At 46.3% G+C, this 19067-nt stretch overlaps 1 protein-coding gene and 1 pseudogene across 1 annotated transcript in view; one reads left to right on the top strand and one right to left on the bottom strand.

The window, feature by feature from the left end:
• Nucleotides 1-18779, bottom strand: part of KCNS3 (potassium voltage-gated channel modifier subfamily S member 3) — a 38299-nt gene extending 19520 nt beyond the window's left edge. Inside the window, exons 1-2 of the mRNA XM_039220340.1 lie at nt 18692-18779; nt 1983-2091 (exon numbers count right to left, since the gene is read on the bottom strand). The gene's annotated coding sequence lies outside the window, so the exon portion shown is untranslated. The remainder of the gene's footprint in view (nt 1-1982; nt 2092-18691) is intronic.
• On the top strand, nt 9943-10252 carry LOC120222498 (annotated as a pseudogene).
• Nucleotides 18780-19067: the final 288 nt, after the last annotated feature.

Raw genomic sequence — 19067 nt, 5'->3', positions numbered from 1 at the left:
AAATAATAGGAATAATAACAAAAGGTGAAATTTGACCCTACTTCTATCTTGATTACTAATGAGAGTTGTGGTATGGGGTTTCACTTAAATAAAATTAAGACATCACAATCAGTCTAAAATTGGATTTAGTGTCCCAGAAAAATGGTAGTTATATTTAAATCCTATAATCCAAAGCAATCAGAATCATACAATACTTGCCAGTTGATTCAGACAGGAGATTACTAAGAATATCCCTGAGTTACTTAGTTTTTCCAAATTATCAAAATTTAAAATGTACATTAATATAAGAAATCCTTGAATTAACAAACACTTTTTAAAAATTTCGCTGTGTCCCAGGAAGAGAATGAACACTCCTCAGGATCTAATACATTCAGGGATTAAAAGTAAATTTATGAAACATAATAATAAAGATAAATTTATTGACGTTCTAGTCTTCAGGGAGGAAACCAGTAAGCACCTTCCAAAGCAAAGACTCTAAATTATATTTGAAAAGTTGATATAAGTTATATTTTCTTGGCCATCAAGAAAGAGTAAATGCAATACCATCTCCAGCAATCCCTAAGGCTTGAAGCACGGGTAACTAAATACCACTTTCCTCTTCTTGGGCTCTCTGTTCCTAGACAACCCTCCCTGGGGGACAGAGGGAGACAGCAGGCTGCTGCTGAGTCACCGAGTCACCTCCAAAGGCAATCTGCAGAAAGGAGAGCAAGGAAAAGTCCTGTGGAAGGGTGTGCACCTCACAAGAGGGAGAGAAACCTCATGGTCACTGATCCCAGCAGGGTCATCCCCGTGTGTTAACAGGGCTCTGGGACCACCCTGAGTGGCCCATAAGGCTGCCACAATTCCACCAGTCCCAGAAAGGAACTGCCCTGCACCCCACACTTGCAGAAACCCTCTAAAGCATGACTGGCTGAAAATTGGGACTCAGGAAACAGGCAGGCAAATCAGCCCCCCCAGGGGCTTTGAACCCTGTGCTCTGTCTCATCAGTCCCCATGTTCTCGACAGTTGATGTATCAAGTGTCTGCACTAACACAGTGATAAAAAGAGCAACCGAAAGCAAACAGTTTTGTAGAGTAGAAGGGGAGGAACAGAGCATGCCAGGCTAATGGTGACTGGAAACCAGTAAAAGGAAACCTTCTGGAGGGCACTGGAGCAATGTGTATCACAAAATTGTCGTTCCACCTCTGAGAATGTATCCTGAGAGAATGGATTAGACAAGTGTGCAAGGATGGGTATCCAAGGATGTTTACTGCTTCCGCAGTTACTCAAAAGAGTAAAAAGTCAAAGGCAAGCTAAATGTCCATCAACAGGGAAATACTCAGATTAGGAGGTAGCCATGTAACGGAATACTGTGTGGCCATTAAAAACACTAAAATAATAATAATAGTAAGAGCTCCCATGTACCGAATCAGGTGTTTCAATACCTCTGAGTGTTTGCACGGCTCAACCCATTTAGTCCTCACAACACTTGAACAGGTGGTATTTTTATTGGATTTATTTCACAGATGGAGAAACTGGTAAATAGAGAAATTAACTAACTCTCCAGGGTCAACAGCTAAGTGATAGCCTCATGGTTTGGATTTGAACAATAATGCTCTAAAGCCATCTGCTTAACCACAATGCTCTACTACCTGTAGATTCATGAAAAGATCATCCCAATATGCTAAGCAAAATGAGAAAATAATTATAATACAATATATGGCATGCTCTGATCCTTATAAAATATGTCTAACTTTATAAAGTGGGAAAAAAAAATCTATAAGAATATACACTGAAATGTTAAATGCATTCTCTCTGGATGATAGAAGCCGGGTTGATTTTTGCTTTCTACTCCATACCTCTCAACCTTGTGTTACTTTCCTTGCAAGCATTAAGAAACACTCGTGTAAACAATCATTTCTATTTGGAAAAATAAACAGTCAAAAGTCGGCTCAGCCAGGGCTTGGGGAAAGGAGGGGGAATGGACATGAAGCGAACATACAGACTTGCGTGAGATGGGATGCTTTCCCGACCGGCTCCTTTGTCATCTGGAGAATCACAAGCTTCTGCGGTTGGTCGACGTCTGCTTTGTGGCAGGCACTGTCCCAGAACTGCGGAAATCAAAGGACAACATGAGTCCTGCCCTCAGGGCTTATAGTTGCAGAGAAGGGGTTATAGGAAGGTATGTAGGTAAACAAATAAGTGTAGTACAAGGCGGGAAGTGTCAGGTACCCTGAGGAGAGGCGCCGAGAGAGTGCCGTGGAAATTCGGAGGAGGTAATGGGTCCCTCAGGGATCCCAAAGTAGGGACGACGACGGGAACAGGAGGCCTGTGAGTTGAGCCTTGAGGGTCGGGTCGGACATAAACAAGTAAAGAAGAGAAGTAAGTAAGAAGGCCGTTCTCCAAGGAGGGGAAGGGACACACAAAGCCGTGGGGACTAGCAAGTCTGTGTTACGCACAGAGAGCAGAAAACAGTCGAGTCCGGCTGATGGAGCCCTATGACCTAGAGGTATTCATATAGAATATAAAGAACTCCACCTGCGTTATCCACACCTTTGTAAGCCAGGAATAACCGAGGTGAGTGATATCCCCTAGGAAAGAACAGATTACAGGTGGCCATTTGAACAATCTGCTGAAGCAGGGACCATAACTCGGGTCTCCTGAACTATTTAGCCACAAGGAACCAGTCAGAAAGACATTAAAAAAAAAAAAAAAAAAAAAAAAAAAAACACCTCTTGGAGTTATCGTTGTTCCCAGAACATCTCGCAAATGAGAGGCCAGTGTTGGGTAGAGCAACCCACCAGGAACTGCGGCGATCAAAGGTGGCCAACGGTGAACCCCAGTAGTGTCTACAGAAGCGCAGACTGACAAGGCCAGAAACGTGGGCAATAGCCCATGAATTCACCCCACTATTCTTCTGCACATCCACCTAACAGAGCAGGAAAGTAGGGGTCAGGAGGGAGAATTCGGGAGGTCCTTGGACTTAGACCGGGGCGAGGGGCCTAATCTCTAAATGAAGTTAGTAATCCACCCCCCTTAAAAATGCAGGCAGTGTCCCAGGGCAATAAGAGCAGTACCAGGGACTGTATTCCATTAGAAATTCCAGATAAGTTTATTATATCATACCAGAATTGTTGCAGGTCTCAGAAAATAGTTCATTGTTTCTTTGAAATCACAGTAGTTACTCTACTACTGTGAATAGATCACCCTTAAGGAGTTGATAAAGAAGCTCACATATTGCTAAGTCATAAGTTGGTTTAACTATTTTGGTAACTACACATTTCCATACAATTGGGTTCCTTTATATTCTGTGCCTCTTATTTTTTGTATCTGAAAGCACTATTCTGAAAAGCAGTCCCTAGGCTCCCAGACTGCCAAAGGGGTCCCTGGAGCAAAAATGATTAAGATCCATTAGCTAGAGATCTTTTAAAATGTAAGTCACACCATCTACTCCTATGTTTAACTCTTCAGTGACTTCCATTTTACTCAGAGGAAAAGCTCCCTTCCTCCCATTTTATTTATCTGATTTCCTCTCCTTCTCCTTTCTTTCTTTCATTCCCATCTGGCATACTGGTGTCCATGCTGTTCTTTAATCATTCCCACCTCAGGGCCTTTGCACTGGTTGATCTCTGTCTCTGGAACGCTCTGTCCACAGGGGATTGTATGGCTTGCTTCGCCACTCTCTTCAGGCCTGGACACAAATATCTTCTAAATAAGCCCCTCCTTGGTTACCCTACCTAAAATAGCCCCCAATGAGATTCCTATCCCCCCACTCCTTGCTTTATTTTTTCTCCTTAGGATTTATCACTCCCGAAAATAGACTTAAAGACTTAAAGTATATACTCTATTTCTTTATCATATTTATTATTTATTCCCACACTCAGATATGAGCTCAGTAAAAGCACAAATTTTTCTCTCTCTTAAGTACCACTGTAGCCCAATTGCTCATAAACGCATCTGAAACATAGTAGGTTCTTCAAAGTGATTTGCTAAATTCACTAGTTAATATCTGTCACATAGCTTGGCTACTGGCTGCTTCCATTCTATGTCACATTTTAAAGTCTGTCTGTCTAGTGTGTTATTGGGAGAAAAGAAAAATCACAGCAAATGTGCTTCTGAAATTGTGGTCACCACAGAAGAAAGGCAGCTGATTTCTCAGGCACTGCAGAAGGAGATGCATTTTCTTCCTTAATAAAAAGAGTTTTCATCAAAGGGGAGATAGACAAGTTCACACACACACACACACACACACACAAAGTTATTATAGCAAATTATATCATAAAACAAATATAAAAAAGGAAATGGGGAAATCGGCATATAGCATACAACCAACCAAAGGCCCATGAACCCAAGCTGCAATAGAAGTGATGCTAGTTGATAAGAGCATCTCATAGATTCCACCTGGAAAATGGCAAAAGGAAATGGATGGAATACAAACACATGAGGACATGCGGGTAGTAAGTCACGACACCGACACTGCTCAACTTAGCCTGCTCTGCTGAAATGCACACGGGCCCATTTTAGGGCACTGTTACTCAGACTAGCAAAAATGCACATAACACTGGGAAGATCTGAGTTGGCAGCACGGCCTTCAGAGGCACACAAAGAACCTCATTCCGTTCTATACCCTGGAGCACTCTGTTTTAATAAGAACAACGAAAGCAAAGACGGGATTCCTTGTAGTTACAGAATGTGAGTCAAGGACAAAGAAAGTACTATTTTATATCACATACATCCTTAGACAGGTATGCTCACATCACTCACATCTCCCAACCCCAACTGCTCTTCACAACACAGCTTCTTAGAATCATTGTTCACACTCACCCTTCCTTCCTCTTGTGTAATTCTTTCCCTAACACACTGCTAAGTATTTCTGCTAAGGGCACCTGAGGATGACTTCTGCACCAGACCTACTGTTTGTCACCGTCCACCTCCCAGCCCCTGGGGTTCGCTGATGCCACTTGTCTGACCACTCATTCTTGGTTTCCTGTGGCACACTGCTTCATCTTGCCAAACCTTCAGTCTGGGGTCACATAATAAACTACCTGCGGGGGCCAGGCAAGTGCCTGAAATGAAACAAAGAAGACATCCAGCCACTGTGACAAGCTGCAGAGCACTGGCCCTGCTGAAAGGGGACACATGTCCCTTATTTGTGCACATCAGGTGGTTGGATCGACCAATTTGGCAAGAACACCCACAAATCTTGTTTTTATATTAACTTTCCCAATTTTCTAAATGTTGGCAACTATTGGTTTCAATGTTTAACTACTTACTGTGAGCCAAATCAAACAAATCTGTAGCCTGGGTACAATCTGCAGGCCTCAGATCTGGGTCACTGCAGCCCAGGGGCTCCTCTGAACCCTCTGCTCCTCCCCCTGGGAGGTTCGTGATCTCCAGCCTGGTCTCCCTGCTACATTTCAGATTCCTCTAACTGCCTACTGGACATGACCATTTGAATGTCCCACTGGGACCTTAAAATAAACATGTCCACACTTTCCCTTCATCCTCTATTCCCCAACATTTCTCAAATTCCTTTCCTGTCCTGCCTCTGCTTTAATTCAGACACTCAGTACTTTTCCATGGTTTCTTACAATACACCTCTAAGCGTCTTCCCTGCCTTAGACCTAGCCCCATACCCTACCTTTCTGTCCATGCCAAGTTCATGCCACCTTCTAAAATGTGCAGGCTTAAAGTCCTCTGGTGGCTCCCTTGCCCTTCAGGATAAACTCTGAATCCAGACTGCTTGAGTCTGAATCCCAGCTTCAACACTACTAGCTGTGTGACCTTGGGCTAGTCACTAAAGGTCTCTGAGCCTCTGTTTTTTCATTTGTATAACATGGATACTAAGTATCACATACCACATAATGCTGTCATGAAGGTTTAAAATGAGAATAAGGGTGCCTGGGTTGCTCCGTTGGTTAAGCATCTGACTTCACCTCAGGTTATGATCTCACGGTTCATGGGCTCGAGCCCTGCATCGGGCTTTGTGCTGACAGCACAGAACCTGCTTTGGATTCTCTGCCTCCCTTCCTGGCTCATGCGTGCGTGCATGCTCTCTCTTTCTCTCTCTCTCAAAAATAAATACACATTTAAAAAAAGAAAGAAAATCTTTAAAAACAAGATAATAAAAATAAAGTTGTCTGTGCTTAGCACATAGTAAATGCTGAGACAAATGTTAGCTGTCATTATTATGTTTTCTCATCCATTATCCTCAGATTCCACAACCCAACTCAAACTCTAGGACTATCAAGAATTACCTGAAATTCTCCAAAAATACCTCTCACTTACTATCTGCTCAAAACGCCCTTCAAGACCTATATTCTCTAACCCTGACCCCAGACCTCTCCCTACCCTAAAACCAGCCCCTCCACCATTGCCTGCTTCCATCGAGTATTTAACTTGCTAACCTGCAGTAGAACAATTTCCCAGAAGCCTCCACCACAGCACTGTGAACCCCACAAAGTCAGGATCTATTTTTTCTTAACCTCTGCATCCTTCATGCCTAGCAAGGAACAATGAATGAGTGAATGAACTTCTTTAATCCCCAAACCAATCCAGAAAGGCAGGCATTATCATGATCCGCCATTTCTGGATAAGGTTCATGTTTAGCACACAGGAGGGGTAGTGAGCCCAGGGCCCAAGCCCAGCTTTCCCAGGGAGGCCTGTGTCAGGGAAGCTGCTCACGGTTTGCTCCTCTTGGCTGGGCTTTGCTGGCCATCTTTACACCCTAGGCTCATGTCCTTAAAACTAACTGTACTTGTATCTTATCTCCCTAAATGAGTGCGGGACAACATATATGTGTTTTCATCAACTCATGCTCTTTCCACAAAGAGCTTCAAAATATCTACAAAGTCCTTGTAGATATGAGCAATCAATAAAAGAGTCAAAATTTTTTTCTCTGCTTACCTCTATAAAGTATGTACACTCAGCCTTCTTTAGAGTGTCCATTACAAAAATAATCTCTAGTAAGCCCTTATATGCTGCTTACTTTGTATCAGGCACTGCTTTAAATACTGTTATCTCCCTTCAGGTAGATGCTTATCCCCACTCGGCAGATGGAGCAACTGAGGCCAGAAAGGTTAAAATAACTTTCCCATGGTAAGGGGCAGAGCTGAGATTCAAATTTGTAGGAAAGAGCAGATTCTGTGCCTGGCCTGCCAGGATTTGAATCTCAGTCCCGCCAACTTCTAGTTATATACTTGGACAAATTATTAAAATCTCTCAGATGTCTCCTTGTCTGTTGATTGATAGATACATGATAGATAGATACTTGATAATAGATAGATGATAGATAGATGATTGATAACAGATAGATAATAGTTAGATTGATAGATGATAGGTAGATAGATGATTGATTATAGATAGATAATAGGTGATAGATAAGATAGATGATAGACAAATAGATTATTGGTAGGTAGAGATGATATAGATAGATCAAGAAATATAATTTCACTTAGGATAAAATGACAATGCCTACCTTAAATTGCTATGAAACAAGCGAATATGTATACCACATTTAGAACAATGCTCAGCCACAATGCAAGTGCTACGTATTTACTATTATGACGATTGTCATGTAAGAACCAGAACTCTGCGTACACAGAAATTTTCCCGTCCATTTGATGCTCTTTTGACTTTGCCAGGCGGACCCAGCAGAACCACTTGCAACACAGGGAAGCCGGCGAAGGGCCCGGCTACAGGGCCTTGGTCTCCGGTGCCCCTTTCAGTATACCCTTGGCTCCATTTCAGCAAACGCCATCCTTGCATTCATCCCCCACCCAACTCCCCGTTCAAAACCAGCAGAAAAGGCTACAAGCTTAGTCTTTACACTCGGGTGTGAAATAAGGCCTTGGGCTGTTTCCCACATCTAGGGGGCAGGAGATAGTGGTGTTGGCTCCCTAAACAAACACAATTCTTGTCAGAAGGCAATCTGTGGCTCTCAGGGTCAAAGAGAAGTCTGAAAAGACACTGGAAACAAGCAGGAGCCAGGGATCTTCTGACCGTCTGCAAGCAGAAGAGGTCTGGTCAGGGAGCCACTCCAGAAGGGACACACTCAGCGGCCTCTCCCAACCGGGAGCGCCAGACACATTAGGGCTTTTCCAAAGGATTGTACAAAAGCGCTCTTTGCCGCTGGAAGTAGCAGAGTGCTTCTGGCAAATCATACATGCTCAGCACATTCACAGCAAACCCAGAGAGCCAGGGTCTACTGCTGTCATACGCTGCCACAGTGGCTGTTTCATGGGGTGAGAAAACAAAAGTGCATTTAACATTTTAAAAGATATAATCAAATAAATATGCTAGTTCCTATAACACCTAATCCATTATTTGGGAGGGAGAAAAAAATGTGTCACAAACATCCACATCCAGCTCCTAGAAGACATCCTGGGAAGTCTGTGTGTGTGTGTGTTTTTTTTTTTAATGCTTTCCGCAGGCCTATCTGCTGTGACTAATTCCTACTTCAACAACATGAAAAAAAATTATAAAGTAATGAGATTCCCCAGACAATGCAAGCCAAAAAGATTTGATTTGACTTATTAAAATTAGATTTCACACCTCTCTTTTTTCCAGTTTGTTTCCTAAGCGCAATCTCCTCCCTGAGTTTCCAAGTTCTCTATACAAGGAAGAGTGAGGTGGGGCAGAGGAGGGAGGAGAAGATTCTCTGAAGAGCACCGTATCCTCCAGAGAGCGCAGCTAAGGGCCCAGCCCCAGGAGAGAGCTCTGGGCACCACTCTGGGACAGGTGCAGGCTTTCCCCAGAGAAGCGGAAAGAAAGTCCTCACTCCACAGAAAACAGGAATAACACTTGGAAAAAGCAAATTCTGTGCACCTAGAAGGAAACATTGGCTTTCTTTACCTGATTTTCACACTCAAGATCTTCCACGTCTTGAGTTTCCTCCTCAAGTTCGTTTAGCAAAGGGAATTCAAAGTAGGTACACACTAGACCAATCTGGTAGCTTCTGAAAAAATTAACAATAGAATGGTGCAAACAGGGTTTTTTTGTTGCTTGTTACATAAACAAGAGAAAAATCGTGTGTGGTTTTTTTTTAAGGAACCACTTAGTTCTTTAATTTGAAATCACAGATAGGCAATGCATTGGATTGCTAAAGTTCAAGTTCAGATAACATTTGATGAAGAGGCTAAAACATAGAACATAACAAAAAATTAACTTGGCTACAGATTTGTTCTAGAGCAGTAGTTCTCTAAGTGTGGTCGGGGGACCCCTGGGTTCCTTAGTCCCTTTAAAGGGTCCATGAGATTAAAAAAAAACTGTTTTCATAATAAACGAAGATGTTATTTTCCTACTCATTCTCTCACATGTAGTCCAGGAGTTTTCTAGGGAATATATGATGCATGAGATCACAGACTAAAGACAGAAGCAAGTCTAAGAATCCTCCTGCCTTCCATTAAACCAGACAACAAATACATTTGTAAAAATATAAAACAATTTTACTCTTGTATTGTTTTTATCTTGAAAAAAATAACACGTTTTCATAAAGATATGCCATCTGTGTTAACATGTAATGAGATCATTGCTATTTTAAATGAATTAATAATTAATATTTTAAATTTTAACCTCTTTAAGATTTTATTTTATTTTAACGTTTTACTTTATTTTTTGAGAGACAGAGACAGAGCACGAGCCGGGGAGGGATAGAGAGAGGGAGACACAGGCTCCAGACTCTGAGCTGTCAGCGCAGAACCCCAAGTGGGCCTGGAACCCAAGGACATGAGATCATGACCTGAGCTGAAGTCAGATGCTCAACAAACTGAGCCACCCAGGTGCCCCAAGATTTTATTTTTTAAGTAATCTCTATACCCAACAGGGGGTTCGAACTCACAACCCTGAGATCAAGGGTCGCATGCTCCACTGAATGAGCCAGCCAGGTGCTGCTAAGGTGTGACTATTTTAATTTCTAACATATATATTGAGAAATGAGAGTACGCACTGCAGCAGCTGGAGTGATGTCAGAGCAGGCGTTTAGAGAGTTTCTTTCCCTCCTTGACCAACTTTTAGTTGAAAGGAGTGTATACAAAACTCTAACCAAAGGAGGCATGATGCTTCTAGAAAAATCTCAAGGAAAAAATACTGCAAGCAACAGTAGAAGCTGTTGGATGAAGCTCTAAAGGAAAGGGTGGAGAGATTCACCCAGTTAGAGTGGAAGTCGGACATCAAGTCCTTCTCCCAGAATATGGAGGCACCAAACTAGGTCTAGATGACAAAGACTATTTCTTATTTGGAGATGGTCACATTCTTGGAAAGTATTTAGACTAAAACACATTACTGAAATGGTATCGGGGCACCTGGGTGGCTCAGTTGGTTAAGCGTCTGACTTCAGCTCAGGTCATGAGCTCACGGTTCATGAGTTTGAGCCCTGTGTCAGGCTCTGTGCTGACAGTGTGGAGCATGCTTGGGATTCTCTGTCTCTGCCCCTGCCCCCACTTGTGCTCGCTAGCTCGCTCGCTCTCTCTCTCTCTCCCCAAATTAAAAAAAAAAAGGATTGGTATTATATGAAGCTGCCTATTCACAACTGAAGTTGTGAAATCTTTCATCTTTCATCATGTAAATAATTTCTATGTCTCTCTTTTATAATGAATGGTATCAAAAAATACTGATATAGATAGATAGATAGATGATAGATAAAACTCACATTAACAGGCACTTGGGGGGGGTTCAATAATTTTTAAGCATGTAAAGAATCTGAGACCAAAATATTTGAGAATGCTATTTTTCATAGCATTGGAATCTCAGTTTCTTTTTTTTTTTTCCTATTTTTTATTGTGAAAAAATACACAGGACATAAAATTTACCACCTTAACCATTTTTAAGGGTGCAGTGCAGTGGTATTAACAGCATTCCTAACCTGCAACCATCACTACCCTCTATCTCCCGAGCTCTTTGCATCTTGTCAAACTGAAACTCTACACCCAGTTAGTACTTTTCTGCGGTCTACTTGTGTGCCATCAGTTGAGCCGCCCATACCGGTGAGTGCACCATCCCCCGTGGGGCGTGTGTGTGTGTGCAGGGTGTGTGGAGCAGGGCCCTGTCTCCAGGGGAGAGAACGCGCACCCCTCTTCTACACCTCGCAATCCTGGAGTTCCACAACGCACCTTCTAGCTTCCAACTCTTTGCAACTCACCGCTGCACTTGTGGGCTTTCTGAAACCCACCGGCAGTCTAATGATGCTTAACTAGGATTTATTTCTGAGTTGCGAACACTACCTTATGAAGGAAGGGCTGGGAAACAGGGCTGGCTTGTGTGCTTTTAAATGATGTGGCTGGCAGACAGGAGGGACTGGCCGAAAGCAGCTAAAAGCAAGCCCATTCGTTTAGCACCACATTGCACAACTGCATCCTGTACTCTCTGCTTCTAAGCCCCATAAAAAAGGACGCCAGATGAGAAGGCAAAGTGCACTCTAGCATCCACACTTTAAGTCTGGGGGGCGCTGGGAGAGGAAAACTCAGTGCCCGTCACCACAGAGATGCACCACACTGACATCTGCTTTCTAATCAGATCAGAAGTCTGGGGAAACGGCATAAAAGGTGAAGTTCTCAGGTATCACATGAACTTCCATGAGGTTCCTATTTTTGCAATTCCAGGGAGCTATCTTGTAGATTTGTGATCTTAGGAGATGATGGGAAGAGATGAAGATATCAATACCCTTTTACTCTTTGACAAAGATGACGGATAGATGATCGATAAGATAGATGATAGATAAATGATAGATAGATAGATAGACAGACAGATAGATAGATAGATAAAGATTAGGTAGGTAGGACACTGCCACATAAAGATACTTTTCATTTACACAGTTAGCCTGAAGGAGGAGAAGATTCAACCCTGAAATAGCCCCAGGGCTAAATCATGGCCAGGCATTATCTAATCACCAAAAGGAGAAGGGTAGGCAGTGATTTGAGGTCGGCAGCCTTATGAGGGTACCACACTTAGGAAACTGGGATCTTAAAAACCCCCAAGAAAAACCTGGCACAGAAGGTATGATTTATTGACCTCAAAGACAAGAGTGCTGACATAACCTATGGCCAGAACCCAGGCGCCTCCTCTCAGTCCAGACCCACCAACCAAGGTCTGTAGCTACCAAGTCCTCCCACCTCTCTGGCTAATTAAATTCTTTACCTTAAGTAAATCCCAGGAAATGCTTTTAGGTTCACCTTGGCATGTCAGTCAGGGCTTAAGAAAGCCAGACCAGTCTACAGCAGAATGAAACTTAAAAAATGTGGGCATGTTGGGGTGCCTGGGTGTCAATCAGTTGAGCATCTGACTTTGGCTCAGGTTGTGATCTCACGGTTCGTGAGTTCGAGCCCTGCATCGGGCTTGCTGCTGTCATTCTGTCAGCACAAAGCCCGCTTCAGATCCTTTGTCCTGCTCTCTCTCTCTGATCCTCCCCAGCTCATGCTCTCTCTCTCTAAAAAACAAAAACAAACAAACAAAAAAAGGTGGGTGTGTTCAAACCCAAATTTTAGTCTGCTGGCATTCTTTGATCTCACCACATTAATTATTTCCCAGGAGTGATGTCAGCATTCCTGAAAGAAGTAGTCAGGAAGCATCGAATGTCTTAACTGATTTTGGGGTAGCTTTCAGTTCTATGGTCCTACCTATATTCTCATTCCACACAGCTACAATTGATCACTTTTTCAAGGCCCCATCAGGCTACCTGTGATGTTCATTCTTGATCTTTAGTCCAGCATATTCTGCTAGACATGGGTCCCCAGATGACAGACCAGATGTACCTCTCTTGCATCTTTTCATAAGATATCCGTAGGTAAGGAGGAAGAGTCCCACGTGATGAAGAGCAGGGGGAAGGGACTCCACTGAGACACAGAAAATTGGCTCAGCCATACCCAGGGCTCCCACCAGGCCTCGCCCCCCCCCCCCCCGCCAATATCTTGGCGGGGGTTGGCATCTCCTTACCACCAGGCTTATCACCGGTATCCCTCCATTTAAGGCAGTTGGAAACCAGCTTACTGGTAATCATCAAAGAGCAAATGCTTAGAATCTCACCATAAATGTTGCACATACCCACTCATACTTCTAGTTCAATTTATAAAAATGATCGAAATTAACACATATGAATGACACTACGGAAGAAAAGTTTCCGTAGACAGATTACCCATATTTTTAAATCATAAAATCACCAGGCTATGAGGAAAACAAGAAGAGAAACAGAAACAGAGAAGGGCAAGAGATAAGCTCAGATTTCCCCAGCTATTAGTGACAAAGCCAGAGCGAGGATTCAAATTACTAATCTTCTAGAAACGCAGGTGTCATAGAACTCCAAGCACAGAGATGTGGGCGTGGTGGTTCACCGAGGAGCCGGGTACCATTCCCTAACCCCAACCAGGGTGGCTTCCACATGCACGGCCATGGCCGCTCACCTCAACCTGTACCTGCTCGGTCTCTCCAATCCCTTTCGGAACCCACCTGCACAAATGTGGCCTCCACTTCCTCCCCTCCCATTCTTTTTCACTCAGTCCCATCTGACTATAGGTCCTAACTCTCCAACACTCCAGTTAATGAGGCGCCCAACTGCCATGTCCAAACCTCTCCGATCTGCTCTTCCTAGGCGATCCTGTAGAAATGTGTATTGGCTCCTGATATTCTCCTCCTACAAACCCACAGGCCCTGGGATAAACTCCGAGGTCCCTAATCTGGCATAAAGGGTGCGGCATGATCTGCTCTCGTCTTCCTCTCTGGCCTCGCCCACCCTACCTAGCTCTCCATCCTCCAAGACTCCGTGTGCATCCTTGCCTTCAAAGCCTCACACCCCTCCGCAGCCCAGAATTCTGTCTCCCACTTCTCATTTGATAAACTCCTGCCCATCCCTCAGAATGAAAAGTCTCTTCGTCAGAAAGGTCTTCCCAGCTCCTGCATCTTAACTAGTGCCTTCCCCATCCTTCCTCTCCCCTGGGAAGGGACCTGCCAATCCGTAAATGTCTGTACTTCTTTTTTTGTTCGTTTGTTTGTTTGAGAGAGAGAGAGACAGAGCATGGGCAGGGGAGGGGCAGAGAGAGAGGAAGACACAGAATCCGAAGCAGGTTCCAGGCTGTGAGCTAGCCATCAGCACAGAGCCTGACGCAGGGCTCGAACTCACAAACCACGAGATCATGACCTGAGCCGAAGTTGGATGCTTAACTGACTGAGCCAACCAGGCACCCCTGTATTTCTTTGTCTAATGTCTGTCTCCTCATCTACCTTCCACCCCTACACGTCTGTTTTCTTTACTGCAGCATACTAGCACCTAACAGTGCATACCATTGGGTAAGTACTCCAAGCCTTGTGGAATGAATGCTTATACATACGTATATGTAAAGAGGATATATATGATTAGATAAGTTCATCGTTAAGTCAACATTGATAAGCATCTGCTAGAGGCTCAGTTGAGCCTAGATGATCGGCTCAGGATGATGAGCAAGAGGCTTTCATTCACCAGGGACCTCAGCAAGCACACTGAAGCCAGCTGCTGTCAACATTAACTGCTTATCTGTAACATTATTAGCTAAAAGCAGATGTTAAGCCTTTATCATTCAACACGTGTGCAATTAAAGATAATTTTAAATCGTACCCACTTCAAGCAAAACAGGGTGCAAGGCGCTGCAGGATTCCAAGGAGACCAAGACCCCCTTGCCCACAAAGAAATGATAAGAGAAAGAAAAGTGATAAAGGAAGACAGGAATGGAAATTCATCTAAGTCAGATTCTACATTTGATTGCACATTCTCAACATCGTTATTGAATTCATAATTGGGATTTCTCTTCACGTTTCACATACCAGACTCCTGAATGCAAAAATAAAACAACAGCAATAAATATTTTCTCTTCCTTCCCTGCTCCTCCTGACTGGCCAAGAGCAGTGCTCAAAAGCCAGTGTCAGGATGAAATTCACAATCAGCCACCTCCAAAGCCCTCCACATCCACTACCTTACTTGAGATGCAGACAGACGATGGCTTTGGAGTCAGAAGATCCCTTGCTATGGGCAATTCCTAGTGGCTCACTGTGTCTTGTTTTCTTTATCTGCAACATGGGCTTCCAAACCACCACCCTGTTCATTGCTGATCACACTCTGTTACTAGAACTTAAATGAGATAACCCTGTGAAAGTTTCTGCAAACTATATGAGGCTATACAAATGTGACAGTTTGTGACTGTTACCAGGCAAATATTTAGCATCTTGTATTGATTGACCTGTCTAGCGCTTGCTAACCTTGAGTCTCCAGGTCCACTGTGTGTTCAGGCTCAAAGAACACTTCTTTTACTCTGCCAGCCCTTGGGGTCTGCAGTACTGGGCACAGGGTACCCACACAGTAAATTCTTGTAGGTTGGTTACTTGTTGGCTTTCTTGATGGATTGGACTCAGAGGACAAAGTGTTCTACGATTTTTCTGGATTTCTCATTGATAAGAAGCACTTTGTCTGGAAATAGCCATAATGTTTACCTAGCCCATGACCTTTATGATCAGTCTTCCTTTTTCCCGATTACATTGGAAAGATGACTTTTTTGGCAAAAGCCAAAAGAACACTTCTCTAGTGCAGTTTTCAAGGTTCCTTCTAAGAATGAGATAGAGGCCAAAAAGCCACTGCGTAATGGCAAGTCATATCTACTAAGCGTAGGGCACAGTGTTGAGGCTGTAGGGAGAAACGGAGAGTGCAGACTCTCACAGTGGCTCTGCAGCAAGTATGCCAGGGATAGAACCTGGCTTCACACAGTCCTACTCGTGTGATTTTGCACAAGTCATTTCGTTTCTCTCTCTCTCTCTCTTTTTTCTCTCATCTACAATAGGGTAATAATTGCTACACCTACCGTGGTGAGCACTGTGTGATGTATGGATTTGTCAAATCACTGTTGTCTATCTGAAACTAATATTGTATGTCAACTACACTGCAAATAAAAATAAACAAATAAAAACTTGAAAACTAAAATACGGTAATAATAGACCCCACCTCCAAAGGTTGCCATCAGGATGAAATGAGTCAATACATCGAGAGCTTTTAGCACAGTGCCTACTATAGGGTAGTAACAAATATTAGACATCTAGATCCTTGTAGCTAAACAGACTGAGACTCAAGAGATGCAAAGTGACTTAAGTCAAGGAGACATAAAGAGATTGGAGACAGGGCTGGATGGCATGTCCTTGTGCATATTTCACACAAGTGCACTCTGGAGAATCCACCTTCCAGAAACTTGAGAAGCAAGGGACGTAAAGACACCCACCTTCCACTCAGCCTTGAGATACCCTGCGTAGCTGCCGTTGCCTGAGAGTGGGACCCTAAGCCCAGACCCCACTTCTGATCTTTCATGAGACTCCGAATACACCTGGGAACCCCTGTTACACCTACTGCTGGCTCCCCAGAAACACTGTGATGAAGAAGAGAAGTCTCACTCCCTCATGGGGTTGTTCTGAAGATTAAATGAGATAATGCCTGGAAAAGTGCCGAGAAGAGTAGCTGGCATATGGTATGCAGTCAATAAATGTTCTCGATTTAAAAAAAAAAAAAAAAAGGAGGAGGAGGAAAACCCTGTGGTGCCTGCTCTCAAGGCTGCACACATTCCAACCCCAAATGCCAGACACAGGGCAGATTGAGATCCCGGGTAGCACAGAGGGACGCAGAGTCCGTGAAGATTTACAGCGAAGGGCAAAATTCACTTAAGGCAGAGGAGGTGTCTGGAGCCCCCACTCTTCCCTGTCTTTCTTTTAAAAAAAATAAAATAAAATAAAATAAAGAAGAAGGAAAAATATTTAGCTGGTGCTTTGCAGGCAAACCCAAGTGTCAGAGCATTGAATTTTTAATATTTTAATATTTCTCAACAGAGCGAACACTGCCTCCACCCACCCCCCCCATTTGCTTTTATACACTTGACCAGCAAAAGCCTGGCTTTGCCGCACTCATGAATGAGCTTATTCAGGCTGGTTTTCCAGGTAAAGATGGCTCAGACACAGGGCGGAATTAAAACAGATCCCACAAATCCCCTTAGAATATTCACCACCTGCTTTGGATTCAAAGTTCTTAAGCCCTTCAGGATCACCTTCTCCTCCCTAGCCCAACACTGACACTCCACAGTTGTGAAAAAGACAAATTTAGTATTAAATCAGAAGGGAGGAATCTGGTGGAAAAAGGAAAAGGAAGAACAGGACTAGACTGACAGCAGAGGCTTCGAGTGCCTCCCCACAGCAGAGCCCAGGGCCTAGCCCAGGGGGAGCTGGCTGTAAACACAAAGTGATTGAATCCACGTCCTCACGGAGTTTACCACCCAGGCAAGGAGTGAAACCGACATATTACACCAAATTCAACCACAAAATCAACTCCACCCTCTGTGAGCCTGAACTATGTGAGGAAGAGAAGCAGTAAGGCATCTGCCTTTGGCAAAGGGGCAGGTGCTCAGGAAAATGCTTGCTTCCTGTTTACCTGGGCAAGGTATTTGCAAGTAGTCTGAAAAGGGGGGAGAGGGGGGCAAGTTCACGGTTCTGTGCAAATAGTTATGCAAATCACTTAAGCAAATACACGAAAAAGGGAGGGGAAGGTTTCCGACCTGGTCTTCCTCACCTGCCCCACTCTTCAGAGGGTAAGACGAAATACAAAATCCGGGAGCGGGACGAACCGCAAGTCCGCTCTCTCCGAAGCCCAGGCACAACCCCGCGGCACCCGCTCCCGCTGTGGCTTCACACCAGAGCCCCGGGTTATTCACGCGGGTGGAGCTGGCTCTTGCCTGGTCCTCCGCCCCTGCCGCGGGCTGCCCGAGTTAACACTACCGGCTCAGTCTCCCTGGTGGAAACGTGTGTGACAGCAAGGACGCAAAAGGTGCTCTTCTCCCAAAAAGGGATGGGGAGCGCCAGAGCGGGGAAGGCAGGGGGAGGGGGGCCGGGCGGCGAGACCGAGCGCTGCAATGCGAAAGGCGCCCGGCTTCCGCGGCCCCTGCCGTAAGGTCTGGCTCGCTCGCCAGCCCGTTCACATCTAGAGGTCCGGCAGCCACCCCGAGGGGCGCGGGAAAGGGAAGTTCCCGTCCCCCCCCCCCCAGCACCGCTGCAGAGCCGAGGAGTCGGCGGACGAGCCCCAGGCGCCCCCCACCCGGAGCGCCCCGGCAGCCCGTGGGCGCAGCGCCGCACCAGGACCAGGGCCCCGGGGTGCGCTCCTCCCTTCAACTGTCGCGGGGCGCCTCCGCCGCTGTGCGGCCGAGGGGAGGGGAGGACTGCCGGGGAGGAGGGCGGAGCAGGCGGCCCGGGAAGCACTTACATTCGCCAGGAAAGCGCCTCCTCTCGTGGAAGACAAGGAAAGGCTTCCCGGCGCAGGAAACGCCCCAGGGATGCCCTACGCGAAGTGCCGCCTTCACACACCCCCCGCCGCCCCACCCCCACCCCGCTCGCCGACTCCCCCGCCTCCGGCCCGTCCTCCGCCCCGCAGCCACCCGCCCCACGTCCCCGAGGCCCTCCGAGGGGCCCAGCCGCCGGCCCGCCACCCGCAGCCCGAGCAACAGGCGGGTCTTCAGGACTCCAGCGACGGCGGGCTCCGGGGAGCGGAGGATGAGGGGCGCCGCGAGGCAGGCGCGCAGCGGGACGCAAAGTCCCCCGCGGGCCTCGACCTGCGCGGTCTCGCCCCCGTGACCCGGCCCCCGGGGCTGCAGGGCGGCGAACGGTGGGGAAAGTTGCGGGGTCGCACGGGGAAGTCGGCGGAGTGCGCGCGGAGGCGGGCACACGAGCGGGTACCTGCAGGGGTCCGGGCGCCTCGAGCTCGCTCCGCCTCGCCACGCCGCCCGCCCGCGCTGCAGGGACCAGGCCTCGCGGCGCGGCCCCGCGCCCGCCGCGGCGGCGGCGAGGAGAGCCGGGGGGCCCGCCTCGCTCCGTCCGTCCGTCCCGCCCGGCGGGCGCGCCGCGCCTGGGAGCCGCGAGCGGGGCGGGGCGGGGCGGGGCCGGCCGCTCGGCCGCCGCCCCATTGGTCCGGCTCCGCCAGCCGCCTGGCTCCGCGCCCTCCGCCCGCGCTCCGCAGGCCGAGGGCCCCGCGCTCAGACGCGCGCGGTTGCGGGCTGCGGGGCTCGGGCCGTGCGACCCCGCGGGTGCCCGGAAGGCCAGCCGGGCGGCCTCG

The sequence above is a fragment of the Hyaena hyaena genome, unplaced genomic scaffold (assembly GCF_003009895.1).
Source record: "Hyaena hyaena isolate Hyena2069 unplaced genomic scaffold, ASM300989v1 scaffold_884, whole genome shotgun sequence".
Classification (NCBI taxonomy): Eukaryota; Metazoa; Chordata; class Mammalia; order Carnivora; family Hyaenidae; genus Hyaena; species Hyaena hyaena.
The sequence above is the reverse complement of the archived record's forward strand: the minus strand, read 5'-3'. Positions and strand labels throughout refer to the sequence as shown.